Source organism: Patella vulgata, chromosome 2 (assembly GCF_932274485.2).
Source record: "Patella vulgata chromosome 2, xgPatVulg1.2, whole genome shotgun sequence".
NCBI lineage: Eukaryota > Metazoa > Mollusca > Gastropoda > Patellidae > Patella > Patella vulgata.
In genome coordinates, this window is record NC_065880.2 from 21424632 (window position 1) to 21441314 (window position 16683).

General features: G+C 31.7%; 1 protein-coding gene across 3 annotated transcripts in view; it reads right to left on the reverse strand.

The window, feature by feature from the left end:
* The window catches only part of LOC126812303 (zinc finger MIZ domain-containing protein 1), a 184840-nt gene that overhangs the window by 138523 nt on the left and 29634 nt on the right, over positions 1 to 16683 (reverse strand). The window contains exon 3 of one of the 3 annotated variants that reach the window (XM_056099068.1): positions 12870 to 12933. The exons of the other annotated variants lie outside the window; for them this stretch is intronic. The gene's annotated coding sequence lies outside the window, so the exon portion shown is untranslated. The remainder of the gene's footprint in view (positions 1 to 12869; positions 12934 to 16683) is intronic. 3 annotated transcript variants of the gene reach the window in all.

Below are 16683 nucleotides of genomic sequence, written 5' to 3' on the forward strand. Positions count from 1 at the left end.
TCATCAATCATCACAATATAATGGCAAGAATCATATAGTAAGAAACCAAACTCATTTTTCACACATTTAATTGAAAGCCGACAAAAACTAAACAAAAAAGTAGCAATATGGTAAAGGAACTATAATTACTTTAGCTGAAAGCAATGTGCCGCTTGTAACACATATAAGTTTTGTATAATAACTCCATTAAGACCAAATCTAATTTATTTTCTAGACTCTCATCGTCTTTGAATATAAGCTAGATGAAATCCCAGTGGCGAAAAACAGACCTAAACAATTCCAATAAAATATAATCTGTTTTCATGAAAATGTCATACTGTCTCTCCTGGGGAGGGCAAATTACTTTGGTATTGAGTCACGTAATGAAAGGAAAAGCTCAACCTGCATAAAGCGTAAATATGTTTGCGTTGTAAAACTGAGTGTCTAATCAGAGAGAGAGAGTTATATTCTTTCTGTCACCTAATATCTTATGTTTACCTTGTTTACCTGACAATAGACTGATTGTATTGTTCATATAAACATCTAATGTCAACCCTTCACCTAGTCAAATTCCTGATGACTCGCGTAACACAGGAATGTCTTGTAGAATATATTTTACACTTGTTATTTGATGGATTAGATTAGGGCTAGAATTGAGTAGTAAAACAGATAGTTGCATAACTTGATTACTGTTTAAATAGACACATGCAATACTCGATCAATAACCTGATTATCAGCCCACTAAAAAAAAAACTTGCCTTCTCATACTTTAAATAACCTTACATTAAAAACATTTGAATATCTTCTTGCAACACTATAAACAAATACAAATAAAAATGAAAAGAAGTAGAAATAGTCACAAGTAAAATGAGTACCATGCCTAGTCGCTGGACCTGTAACTCCATGTTCTTAGAAAATCTCAAAACGTCAAAATCATACTGAATTAGAATATTTCTAAAACAGAGAGGTTTCTTTTGACATATGTAAAATGATGGTATTAGGAACAATAATATGATGGGTTAACTTGTAAAAATACATCACATTTAGGAATATATGAATATTGACAGAATGAGAGCGTGTAAACCAATAGTGTCCAGCAGATGATGGCTCTGAATTAAACACAAAAGAGTTCTATGGAAAACAATTACTGTATTTTTAATAGAATCATTGTAGAAACGTAGCTCTGATTAAAAACAAGATAATTGTTTTCCATGAAACTCTTGTGCTTAATTTAATGTGTTCAATTAGTAAATGCTGTTTAAACAGTATTTTTAGATGTCAACTTAAAGGAGTTGTCCTAGATTTAACAGCATAGATTGTCAGAATTATCATTTGGTAAATATTCAATAAGTCATTAAAGATACATTATGTAAGATTTAGATAAAGAGCTAGCAATTCTAGCTATAATAGTTCGAAAATAGATAATGTTAAATGAAAACTTTTAAAATTTCATTCTAGTAACTCTATTGCGAGCAAAGACATTAGCATTTGAAGATTTGACAAGACATGTGCAATAATTTCAACCACAGTACTGGTTGTTCGAAGCCAAGTCTCGCTCCTCCATTTTGAAATTAAATCAAAATATGGCTGAACCATTCTAATTTATTTAATATCATAGAAATCTGATGCCATCAAGAGTCGATTATGGCCTGGATCACTTAATTAAAGTCTAATTAATAATTTAAAAAACATTTCAGGCCTAAACAAAGACCTGCAATAGGCAGATTCAGCTCTTGCATAATGTATGTTTAGATATTCAATTAGTCCGAAAATCTTCAATTGCCAACCAGCCACTTAATATATTTTGGCATATTGGGAACGCTATTTCAATTGCCCTAGTTTAAGTATGCAATCTAAATGTTAAAATATTGAGAATTTGGGAAATGAATTGAAATTGAGTTTCATGTCTTACAAAACATCCCTGAATAATTTTGATCTATTGTTTATATGTAAAGACAATAATCACTTTATTGCAAGCTAATAGATATAGTTATCCAGATACTAAGGAGGCCATAATTTTGTAGCATTCATTTTCTTACATTTAGAAAATGATAGAAATGAAAAGCTTGAGTAAGGTAGACCTTTTCATAGTTATTGTGTAGGTTTTAGATAAGTTTTAGTAATTTGTTATTGCATCTGGAAAAGTGATTACAATCATGGGAGGTTTACCTTTTATGTCAGTCACCTTATTTTTGGATAGCAATATCTTGAGAGCTCAAGTTTTCACAAATTGTTGTGATTTGACAGGTATGAAATGAACTGAGTACAAGAGACTGTCACCAAATAAAACTGATCGGATAATATCGCCTTCTGCCCCTTTAAAATAAAAATCTATATTAACTAAAAGAAGTGTTTTTATTTGATCCCATGTATTTTTATGTGAGATAAAGAACTGGTGCTTAGTTCTTGTTATCCATCTCCAATATTCAAAGTTAAGATCTTTGGTGGTCTAGTGGTCATGACATTTGGCCCAATCCCAATAGCACTACTAAATATGTGTCTCTGACTGAGTTATCAAACAGTTTTTTGCATACTGTGTAGATTGGAAATGTATATTTTCTTGCATTAAATGTTATTAAGTGAAAACAATATTGGTCTTTATCCTGCAGGTATCAGTTTCAATGTAATCAGATTATTTGCGTCATAGATATCTTAAGCATTCAAGAATAAATATCCCTTAGCAATGGTTCAATTTTTTGAAATAAAACCAAAAACTGTGATAAAAATGTGTCCAATGTTTGGCCAATGTTCTGATTTCAATACCTTTAGAGAAACATCTGAATAAACAGTTTGAAAGCAGTTGAGGTAAGAAGGCCACAGGCAGATTGGAATTATAGGCATTCGGCTGGCTTCATATTTGCCAATTTGTGTTCTGTAGAGGCATGTGGTTAGATAAAGTTTAGTGTTACATTAACTTCAAGTCAATTATATACATTATATACTTAAACAACATGAAATATTTCTAACACATTAAAAAATAAAATAAGTTAAAAACACAGTCGTGTTTCTATTAATACTATAAAACGTTAAAACACACAGCTAGTACAAATATTGCTTGTGGCTAAACTGTGATTTTTGCGATTATTTTTTAAAATATTACATAATAAACAAGCCAACAGTGCCAAATCGAAAAATGAATTAGATGACTCTCATTTTTTAATTGCATATTCATCTTTTTACAAGGAAATGTGCATTATCGAACTTAGTCAAGGTATTGATGTAATCAGAATTAAATTGCTCATCAAGGTATTCAAACTTAGTCAAGGTATTGATGTAATGATATGCACCAAGTTTCACCGTTCTCACTCAATTAGAATAAAGTTGTTGAGCTCCAAAGTCTTGACCAATCAAATTACTCATCAGTGAACTTAGTTACGGTATTGATGTACTGAAACTATACTCAGAGTTTGATGTAATGAAACTATACACCAAGTATCACCGCTCTTGCTCAGTTGGAATCAAAGTTATCATGTCCTAAAATATCATTATTGAACTTAGTTAAGATACTATAGGAAATGTGCATTATCAAACTTAGTCAAAGTAGTGTGTAATGATATATGCCAAGTTTCACCATTCTCACTCAATTAGAATCAAAGTTGTTGAGCTCCAAAGTCTTGACCCATTACTTTGCTTAACATGAGCCAAAAATGCTCATTATCAAACTTAGCCACCAAGTTTTATTACTCTGACTTAATTAGAAGTAAAGTTAGCGTGTCCCAAAGCATCAACTAATCAAATTGCATGTCTCTACTTAGCCTAAGCAGAAAAAGCTCATTATCGAACTCAGTCAAGGCATTCAACTAGTAAACACCTACACCAAGCTCAATTTGAAGCAGTTATTGTGTCCCAAAAAGTGTGACGGACAGACAAATGGACAGATCCATTTTAATAGGCCGTGCATTCTTCGGAAAGCGGGGCACAATTAAATACAGTAGTATAAGTACTAAAATAACTTTTAATATGCAATAATATGGCGTTTTTAAAGTAAATGCAGGTCATTATATAAAATTTATAACTCGAGGGCAAAATGTGATTTTTATTGTTTTTAAATTTTTCAAACATTATATAGTTTTAAAGTGAAAATCTATTTTTGTCTCATTTTATGATTCAACCGAAAATAAATGTAAGTTAAAAATGTAGAATCAAATATAAATCTAATAAATATGATAAAGGTAAATCTGTTGACAAATTTCATAAACATAAATCTGCTGACAAATCTGCACCCATAAAAAAAGTAAAGTGACATTTTATTATGACTGTAATATCATCCTCTTTATTAGAGTTTGTTAAGAGAAATTGCTTTCCTAAAATAAAACAGATAACAAATTTCATATTTTGATGAACATTCAATCAGGATATAAGCTTACAGATTTATTTCATTCAGACTGAAACCAATTTCATAATATGCCTTTGGGAACTGTCAATAGATCTCGCCTTCTGAATATTATATCTCAATAACAATAAAAATGTCAAAGCCTTATCCTTTACCGCCTTTTTATACTATACATATAATTTTCCGTATATTAAGTGTTAGTTCTAGAATGTATTATCCTTGATATACAGGCTGAATATAATCAAGGTGTACGACAAATAATAACAAATGTTTTTTATTTGTGAAGGGGCATTAATATCGGAAGATTGAACATAGAAGGCGAGTGAGCCTATAATAAAATAAAGTGTAAGAAGTCAATAAAAGTTATTAAGAATATCTGGTAGCCTAACAACCATTTACAATAAACAGATAAACAAATCGTGTCAGTGTATAAGCATTATCGACTTATTGGAATCAGACCATTTCATAACACACTCAAAATATCTTATAAGTATGCATTCTTTTTACACACCATGAACAAGGACATATTTTTGAAGAATCAGAGCTAATGTATCTTACATTAAAATTGATAAAATACAATGGCTTTACAAATCTTATCAATACAAAATCGCTTAAAGATAAACATTACACGATATTCAAGTATTAAAGTAACCGCCTAAATTACTTAACTGTATTTTCTTTGCTCTTATCTTCCAACATCAGGAACACATTTAATATAATCAAAAAATCTCTTGCTTGTAAAATGTATTGTAATGTTCTAATTAAACAACTGATGACGGATTTATTGAGAAATAATAGTTGTTGCTAGGGTTTTATAAGGAGTTTATTGTCATTCTATTTTAGCTTTATTTATTTCTAATATGTCAATCACATGAAAATCTTAAAAAATTCTAAGACATATAAAATTGCTTTTTAAAAAAGTCATTAAGTTCAGATTGGCATTATATTGTTCTTCAAATTCTAGAGTGAAATTGATTTTTTTTTAAGATAAATGTTTTGTTGAAATGTTCAGAATATGTCCTCAAAATGTTATGAAAATGATCAAAAAAGATTTGACACATACAGCATGTCTACACCTAGTTTAAAATATTAAAACAACATTAAGTAATTTGACCAGGGTGAGTGCATTAGTCTAGTCTATCTTGGATAAACTAGATCTATTTATTTTTTACAGATTATTCAGTAATTGTGCAAAAAATATCCCATTTTAAAAAATTTATAATGTTTACGATTACATTTGTGAAACATTATATATATACAGGTCATTAAATCATAGGAAAAACTGACATCAAATATACATACAGGAGAGTTGAAAAATGAAGTTTGAGTGATATCTAAAAGTCTAACTTGGACCACCCGGTCTCCTGAATAAGAAAAAAATGTCAAACAAAGCCAAGTATATCATGGCACCACCCAAGTGGAAAATCTGGGCTTGTTTCACTTAATCCTTTACAATATTAACATAAATTTCAGAAAAATGACTTGAAAAACATTTAGTGAATAAAATTAACGCTTTACAAATTATTTGGTAAAAAAGGTTATTTATCAAGGTTATTATGAATAGTTAACATATATGTTAAAAATTCTATTGTTACATTGACTATTTGTTATAATAATACTATTTGTCTACCTATTTATAACACAGTGCCAGTCTGTTCAACATTAAACTCATTTTATATAAAAACACTATTTGTCATTCTGACCAAAACAACAAACTGAATTAACTGATGTTTTCAATATTTATTTTTCAAGAAAATCAGCAAATACAAAAGTACAAAAGACCTATAAGCTATGTGACCATCTCAAATGAATAAGAAGTGGTATTGGGTGTTTGTTATGATCTAATAAATAAAATATTTACCAGTATCAATTTTAAAAGTTTCATAATGAACTCTATACTATATAACATAAACAAGCCAAGGGTGATGCTCTGATGTTCCCTTGGCTTAATCCTAAATAAATAGATGACACTCATTAATTACTTGAATATTTATCTTTTTATAAGCATCGACCATTCAAATTACTTATCACTCCACTTAACCAATAACATATTTTGTCTCTGCTCAGCTTAAGCATAAAATATTCATCATCAAACTCTGTCAATACAATATTCCATCTACAAAATGTTGAATATTCCGCGCCAGTTAGAATCAGAGTGTTGTGTTCCAAAGTTTCAATCAATCAATTTGTGTATCTCTACATAGCCTAAGCAGAAAATGCTCATTAATGAACTTAGTCAAGTTTCATCACTCTCAGTCAATTATTACCAAAGTTATTTTTGTCCAAAATCATCGACCACTCACTTTGCTTAAAACCTAGGTAGAAAATGCTCATGATCAAACTAAGTCAAGGTATTGATGTAATGAAACTATATACCAAGTTCATCACACTCACTCTGTAAGAATCATAATTATGGCGTCCCCAAGATGCTCAACATCAAACCCAGTCAAGACATTCACCTAATAAACATGTACACCCAATTTGAATCTTGTAACTTAATCAGAAGCAGAGTTATCATGTTCCAAAAAGAGTGTGGACAGGCAGACAAACCCATTTAACAAACATTCATTTAAAAAAAAAATGCTTATCATATTTGGGCAAATAATATATTTAATTGAATTAAACACCTATTAGATATGGTATTCAAATACACAAGTATGCACACCAAAATATTTCTTTGGCATAGTAATAAGCTTAATTGTTTAATCAAACAAGGGCAAGGACCTAATAACTTAACCATGACAGCACACCTTTATTTGCCCATAAGTAGTCAAAGTATCTAACAAAAAATCTTCACAGGCCAGCTCACAGCTAATTTCATCAATGTTCTATAATAATTAGTGTGCCACTCAATCTGATTTAAAGTAGTGAGAGAAAATCCTGGATCAGGAAGATGTTAGATGAAATGTTTGAAACATATCTTTTGTGAGCCATCTTAAGGAAGTGATACAAAGTAAAGCTCATTCTCTGGAGAATTTTTGTGGTAGTCTGAAGCCTGAGAAGAACATTCATTAAATTTTCATCTTGATTCCTCTTACAAAACTAAAGAAAAGTTAACAGGTTGTTTAAGTTGTACAATATAAGACAATCATTACAATAATAATGGCTACATTCCATATTCCCCATGCTATGGGCATATCGATTGATCCTCCGTCAAGAATCATTGTGAGAAACGTCAAATTGATGTAATTTTAAAAGTAAACATATAACTGTACTGGATAAATTGATCAAAATCTGCTAGTGTCAGGATTACTGCCCTAGAAGTATACATGTAGAACAATCATTTATGGAACAAATCCTCTGAGGTTGATCAGCTGATGATCTACCCCCATGGTCCAGTAAAATACACATACCAAGAGCATTCATAATGTAGTTGTACTGTAAACAGCATTGGTCACTTTATGCCAATGATTACAGTTTCTTCATAAATTACATCACATTCACCTGTATAATTCCACTTTTCAATGGATAATTGTATCACCAGTTAATGTTCAGCCTAGCATATAGCGCATAGACCATAGGTGTACTGCAGTTTTAATTAGAAAGCAGTAAACTGAAATTAACTTGGCCAAACAATTTTCCATGAATTTCAACTCATACGAGGTACCAAAATAAATTATCTGCTAAGAAAATATTTTAAATAACCTATCTGATATTTATTTATTTTTTAACATGTTCTTTAACGCAATTTGTGGGGTTGGGTGGTTAAATTGTCTAACTTGTGTGCTTTAGATCATACGGTCTGTCATTGATTCAAGTAGTGTGGTTTTGATAAGGAGTTGCATCGCCTGCCTAACCTCATTGGTTTTCCCCAGGTTCTTCAGCTTCAAAATTCAAATGAAGACAAACTTCAAAGATGGCTGTCTAATTTATCGTCATAATTATGTGAATAATTAATTAATACCATGTTGTTAATTCAACTTAACCAGCTGCAATGGAAGAAAGGAAATAAGCCATTCTTTTTTCTGGAATCAATTTCTTAACAAACAAAAATATTTCATCGCCATGTTTCTCTTGTTCATTCAGAGCTTTACAGATTGCTAATAATTAAGACAAATAAATTGAAGCATCAAAGCTGTGACTAGAGTTAATTGTTGAAAGGGATCCATGTTTAACCATCAGCCTTGATTTGATACACCCTAATCTCTTCTAGCCGTCTGCAACATTTCACAGCCAAGAATATAACAAAGAATATCTAACAATCCTGTTGATAAGTCTATATTTTATGATATTAATTTAACTGCTTATTTTCTACACCTTAACTCAAATAATACAAATTCTATTGGAATTATATTTCAAAAATGATTTATTCAGATGTTTTAATATATGAAATGATTTATTCAAATGATAAATTTAATGATTTAAACAAATGCTGCACCTCATTTACATACGCTCATAGAGTTTACATATTCTGTTTAAAACAATCAATAACAATACAAAGAGTCATACATGCAAGCGCTCCATTATACACATTCTTTGATTTTGTTATTAAACATGTTTCAAGTCTGCCCCGTTGTAATTTAATCTACTTAAATACATCATGTATGACTGTTGTGTGTAATATATCAACTAAAAAATTCCCCCATTTGCTTCACTTGTAAAAAAGTTTAATCTTTGTTTAATAGTCTCAGCAGGAAGACAGGGCAGGACAACGCTATCAAGTAAGATCTACTAAACAAATTTACAAGAAGTGGCCTCAGACTAAATAGCAGATGGCAATTTGATACACCATACAACAGTCTCAGCCATATTGAAAACACTCATCAAATAAATGATTTGTATACTCAACATGAATAAAGGCCAGTTATAGACTTAAAATAGACAGTGTTAAAAGCTGTCTTTGTTTGTACGGGTGGCCCACCACTAGTCTAAGGGAGATAACTGAGCCTAAAATTAACAGCATAATTATCATAGCTTGATAATGACTAGAGAAGCCTAGTCGAAACGTCGCTCAGTAAAAAGCAGTAATTGTATTCCATAGAATTGTGACCTGTATACTCTAGTTCAATTACTAAATGCCATTGAAACAGTTTATAATTAATCTTCTGGGCAATTAAACCCAGGCTGTTGAGTAGTGACAAAGTAATGACATCAAAATTTATTTACAATAGGAGTTAATAAGGCAGTTGCAATAAACTAAGAATGCTATCAGTTAATATTCTAATTTGTACATTAATTAAAATTATGATAGTATTAATATCTCTTTTTAAATTATTTTATGTAACAACTGCAATAATTAATAATTATACATTTTCCATTCTAAGAAACAAAATTTACAGTGCATATAAACATAATAGAATAAGGCTACATCTTATTTCAGAAATCTTGTAGAAATAAGTACAGGGTATTTCATATCAGATTACAATAACCCGAAAAAATGTGGTGTATTTCCGCTGAAAATTGTTTTCCCACTGTCTAACAGGTTATAAAAAAGTGAAGCATACATGTGTATATAAAATAATTGTCAACTCTTTATCTTTGTCATCTTGTGATTGTCTGTCGGAGTTCAAAATGTCACCACTTAACAACTGAGTGTACCTCATCCCTCCATTTTGCTTTGTGATATTCTGTACCATTCAACCATAAAATAACCATTGTCCATTACACCTGGAAACAGATCTGCTCATCAATAGTCAACTAACTCACACAGAACTACAGGCAGATCAAATCACTATCGCTGGGGTTCATCTAATCTCATTAGTTTATCAACAGACTGGACAGGTCAGTTAAGCTGACCAACAACATAATAAATGGCTGTAGTTCATTGACATATAGATACTAAATCAATTGGTCATTAACCTATGGTATTTATCTAATATTAATGCATAACAAAAACACTTTATGATTAAAGAAGTAGAGTGAGCACTTCCAAAAGAATGCCTGCAAAATATTAATGCATTATAAAGAATCTTAAAGATAAAAAAAAGTAAAGAGTTGGTAATCCAAAAAAATGCTCCACCACAAAACTTTCATTGCATATTAAAGACAAAAAATATTTAACGGGTTGGCACTCTGAAAAAATGCTCCACCACAAAATTTTTTAAATTACAAAATCTTTCATTGAGTGTAAGCCATGACTTTACATGTTTAATGCTAAATATCTTGATTTACAAAATAGAAACTTGACAAAAGATGGACTGATGTACTTGAAACTATTATTTACTGCTTTAACCAATAATAATCTTGTTAACAAAAACTAATATTGTACTTTTCACTTGCTTGAATGAACCTAGTCAAGCACGAAGAAAGAGAAAAAAGACCAAAGAAGTTGGCCCGATTAAATGGTAAAGCAGACTAGTCTTTGTGTGAGGATTCTGTTTTTGCGCGCTTATTTTAAAATTTCAGACAAAGCAATAAAAAGATGATGTGGAAATTATAAGGTGAATTGTGTCGTCCTCTGACCTGCTACTCCTTGTGTGTCTCCATTGTGACTCTTGTTTCACCTCCGTGTGACAGATGGAAGAAGGGATGTCATAGCTTTCAATTATCTTAATACAATAATAGACCCACGCTTAACTCTAATCAATAGCTGGCCCTTGTACTTTATTTGTAAGGTGTGCAATATGGTAAATCTAACAAACCAGCAAAATAATGAATAACTTCTGTCAAAACAACAATAATGTGATAGTCCCGTTCCTAACAAAACCACCACAAATTTAATATTGAATGTACTGCATGCATTGAAAAGAAGTTATGGTTTAAATACATTACACATTCATTTTTTGATAGTCACTTTGACCTGTTGGGCATATCTTAACGTGACATAATGTAAAACATCATTTTTTAGCTACTTGTATTAGAGTGACTTTATTTTTACATAACATTGACTTTTAGATATGAAAACAAATCACTCTCAACATATGCATAAAAACTGCATTTAGCTCTCCAGTAAGTAGACACAACAGATTCCTGTTAGGAAGTAGACCTCCACATTATGTATTATTTTACTCAAATCACTTACATTTTTAATGTTTTGTACACATAATAATAACAACAATATCTATAATCTTTAAGACAGCACACCACGAATTCATGAACAACATATACTCATTCAGAAATTTCAATTTTCGTTTGTAAGTTTGATTTTGTGAAAGACAAGTCTTAGAGAAAATGTGAACCTCTCACCCAGGAACACAATTAATACCATATGAATAAATATCAAACAAGTATCGCAAGATCACAATGGTCTTGACCAGACACTAGGTTAACAATTAAGATGTTCAACGTTCTTGAAGGTCAAGAAAAACTTTTGGGATTTTTCCACAAATACCTCTATTCATGGATGAATTTTGTTTACATACATGGAATTGGTGAGGAGTTTAATGTTGATGGAGACAAAAAAGGCAGGTGGAATAATATACCACTGTAGTTCTGTCTGATAAACATATCATTCCATATAAGGAGAGAGAGAGAGAGAGAGAGAGAGAGAGAGAGAGAGAAATGGGGTTTAACGTCCACTCGACACAAACTAGGTCATTTCGGGACTAACATATGGTTTAATTTTATTTACATAATTCGCTTGCGCGTAGGGGTCTTTAGCAGTGGGAGGAAACCGGAGGACCCGGAGAAAACCATGAGGTTGGGCAGGCGACCCTACTCCTTGCCATGTACAACCGGGGATTCGAAACCACGCCAGTCGGCTCAATGACAGATCAAGACATCAGCAATCAACAATCATTTCTTAACAGCTTGGACATTGGACTGGTTAACCCTACTGTTTCCTCTGGACAGCTCTTCAAAGCTGGGAACCATTTAAGGAGTGTATAATAGTTCTGTGACTTGGGCAGTTTGAGATGATCCAGAAATCAGTAGTTTTTAGCAGTTTCAAATAAGCTATAAAGATCACTTTTGTGAGGTTTTTTTCAGGGAACTGGGGTAGTCAATATTTCTATGTACCAGGTGTTAAAGGGTTAAAATATAATTCAATTGGTTATTTTGAAAGTTTCATCATTTCTTTCTATTAGCACCTTTCCAGACTAGTGAGGAGAGTACTAAACTTTTGAACCATGGTCACATACATGTTTAAATTTGTAATCTTCCACCTTGCTAGATATTAGAACTTTTCCACTGACATAACTAGTAATATACCCACAGCGAACAAAGGTTAGGGTTTGGGTTAGATATAGTTGTCGGAATAAATTGGTGGACAGATTTTGATATTGCACTTTAAACATATAACCATGTCTGTTGAATAGACCAATATAAACGTTTCTAGATAAAAAATCATTTATGTTATTATTTTTTACACTATACCATTTATTTGATTGTCTAACGGTTTTGTGATAAAAATATTTAAAAAAATTGAATTCTGTTATTCAAAGTATTTGGCTATGTGTTTTTCTGTGTGGAATAAGAAGTGATATAAATCTTAAACTTTATTATACTCTACAAGATGTAATATCTCTGTTAGCTCAGCTTGAATCCATATTATCTCAAATAAAATCTTATTAATGTAATGTACATATTATACTTCTTGACAATGTGGAATGACTTCACTGTCGGACTGCCTTGTTGAATTTATTTGTGTTAAACTATCTAAGAAATTTGACATACTAACCTGTATTCATTGAGGTACATTGCCTGAACCATTGAATCATACAAGTGTGAACTTGATGTAGATCCTAGGATAATAAACATAGTTAAATACATCAAAGCCTTATGAAATGACTATACACAAGATAATTTTCTTCTGTTGATGAGTTTTCTTCGCATTTAATTGATTTTATGCTGTATGATCACTTATTGAGAAGAGATGAAAATTTCTGGTAATAATGTTAGCAATTTCACCTCTATTAAAAAGGACGTTTATATTTCTTTTTTATTCTGAAACAATTCAAAAACTATACAAACAGAAAAGAGGATTTACTTCGGCGTGATCGTTTTTTATCTTTAATGACGTAAATCGTAAATGATTTTATTGAGCTCACACAAAGAAAAAAATATGCGAAGTACAGAAAAATCTATTTTTATAGTGAATGCCTTTAAAATTTTACTAAAGAGTGTTAATGCTAAAAGAAACCATAAAAATCTATGTATCAATGTATAATGACGTCTAATTGACATACCAAACAAGTTACACTATTTTAATATCAGTACAGAATTATTCATTCTGAGGACAAAAATTGATCTCATAAACCACAGTACAAAAATTGATTCTAAATGAAAAGACTTTGACTCAGTTTCCTATATTTGTTAGATTATCATTTTTAATTCCTTGTGTAAAGTGAGAGAGGAGAATTTTTCACAGGCAGTGGTATTTCTAATGAACTTTTTCAAAATTCCTCACTATCAATGTTCTCCATATTTGGAATTAAAGATGTTAAAGTATGATGGATGGTACATGTATATGTGCCACTAGATTCAGTGTTTACGTGTTGTTTGCATTGTCTATGTTTTGTTCTGCAGTTCTCCTGCATTATCTATCAGAACCTTTTTTTATACTTATTTGTTAATGCCTAGAGAAGCTAAATACTTTACAGTTTTATTGATTAAATGGAGAACTGTTGATTAGAAATGAGAACAGACAGGGCTAATGGTATCTATGACAATCTGCAGGAAAACAGATTCACAATGACATTACTGCACATCAAGTTTTTGTAGCAGCAACTAAAGACGTATTTTGTAGCTAACAGCAAGTCACTGTTCAGACTGGCCAATAACAAGAAATTATTGATTTACCAGCAAGAAAACAATTTTCTCACAAAATCAGACTAGCTACATTACTGGACCATTGATTTGCCTGGTAATCAATTTTCCCCTGACAGGACAACCTTCTGATTTGGCCTAGCAATCTTATTCTCAAGTAGCAATGTTGAGTACTTAAATGGCTACGGCAACTCGACCAGAATCACAAATAGGGCATCTTCCTCTGAAGAGCGTGGCAATGATAATTATGATTTATGGTAAACATCTAAATCAAACAGAGCTAGAATTGACATGGCAATGAGTAATATCAGGAATAAGATGGCCAGATGATGAATAATGTAACCATACACCAATGGTTTCCACTGATAATCTGTGATCATATAAAACCAACATTGATTAAACTTGAAACTAGACATGTTTGACTATCCAGAAACATTAAATACAAGTCTTGTCCACAAACTGTCTATCAAGTTGTATTTTGATGATATTATAACCTATTCTAAAGTTGTTTGCTATTCTAGTCTCTTCAATCCATGTATAGATTAAACTGATTGGTTCAAATGATACTGAAGTCAACACTATCATTATACTCCAACAAGAATGCTGCTGGATCATCTTTAATATCAGAAGCAACTTTTATGCAGTAGCGTAGCCATATTTTTACTGAGCAGAGTGTTGTGTCTGTGAGATTGATCTCTCATCTCTGGCTTCTCGAATACAACCATTTTGGAGGTCTAACCAGTGCACTTGAGACCTCTAGCAGCAGTTGTTTAAAACTCGAGGGCAAAAAGAACTTTCCTGAAATCCCTTGCATGGGTCCTCCTTTATCAAAGCCATACACTCCATGAGCTAGAATAACTAGCAAAAAATATACATTATAATAGGTCCAAATGACGTTCACAACAATCCTCCAGAGTCTACATAAGCCTCAGGCCTTTTAACTTCGACTTATTTCGCACCCTGCTAGCAACCTTCTCTGGCCATGCTAATGTTTTTACAGATAATCTATAATGCTAGTTTCAGCGATAATTGTTTCTGAACCAAATATCATACTTAAAGGAGCTAAATCGCTAATATTTTGGACCTAGAAATTGGCACAAATGGGTAGCAACACATATAATAATGTAATATGAATTTATATAAACTGTTTTACATTCAATCGTGTCCGTTTTACTGTGAATTGTCATCAGTTATGTTCGGCGAAATACGCCAGAAGTCTCAACCGCAAGTCAGTTTCTAGCGTCTGGTTATTCCAATCAACATAGATATTATTTATTGCACATGCTCTCCAAATAAGAACATGATATCACCGTTTGACATGACTTGTGGAATATGTCTAGCCTCATTCATTGAGCACCTTGTTACAAATGGTGCTGAAACGCATTATGGTACACGATTCGTGTACCAATGGTAAAATGTTTATTTTGTCTTAAATATTGGATATCAGAAGCCCATCTTTTCCAGGTAAGATCACAACACCAATGCTGATTTAAATTGCAAAAAAAATCGTGTTTTTAATGTCGAAGATTTTGGATGATATTGAGTTAGAGAATTAGCTACTTTAATAACAAGACAAACGGACAAAATCACAAAGCTAGCTTGGACTCTTAATTCAAATTTCTAAACAATTTTGTTGAGCATTTACAGTTCTTGTACCCCCACCAATATTGTACATAATGCCATGAATAATACCTATATATGGCAGATAAATAAAACTACCCCAAAATAATTGATACCCAATAAACTAATGTAAAGAGGAAATTAAATTCCTTAATTGGAATTAAAAGTAGTTTCATCCGGGGCAAATTTATCCAAAAATCTGCATAGTCTTAAATTACGTTCTTTACTAATTTATGTGACAAACCAGTCGCATGGTCAGATTCGGCAATTCACTAATTATCTCATAAAAATAAATGAGTTACGAATATAAAACCATACACTGGCAATCTGTGTGTTTTTAAAAAGGTTAATAATCTGAGTAGGAGACACTTCTCTTAATCAGATCCTGGTTGTCTCACCTCCTTATTTCTTTAAAGATAATATGTTTAGGGAATTAGTTGCCACTACATAGTTGCTAGTAAACAAGTGTTAACCTGATAGCCCCCATGTTGTATAAAGACCACAAGAGTCAACATTCCTGTAGATTTTTAACCTAGTTATACATGATGGGCTTTGTATCAGCCTGGCTTTGGCCCTGTAACAAGCATGCTGAAATTAAGAATGGTGTAGCTTGCTAACTAAAGAGTAATTGGTCTCATTGGTGAACCAAACAAATCATCTTTACTAGCCTTAAACATTCCTATCACCTACAACTATCAGACAGGGGTCAAAGGGTAAATTTGCTCAGAGGTGAAAAGGTTAGGGCTGGGTAAATTCTCTGCTTTCTCTCTCTTTAATGGTTTTATTTGAGAATTAATTCATGGTCAAACAGACTATTAAATAACCTTCAAAATGCAGACAGCAGAAACTTTGGCTGTTTAATGTTATGTGCGCTTTCATGAAAAAATAAGTAATTGGGGGAAAAAAAGTATTCCAAAGATTGGAGGCAGATTGTATTGCTGGAAAAAAATATGAGAAGAAAAACTTGTACAACTAGTCTTTAGAATTGGATGATTGAATTAAACAGAATTTATTAGCGGGTTTAAAGTAACAGTTAATTTCATCCAATAATGAGAAAAAGTGAAAATAAACATGATTTTATTTGGCCACACCTTAATACTGCTCAG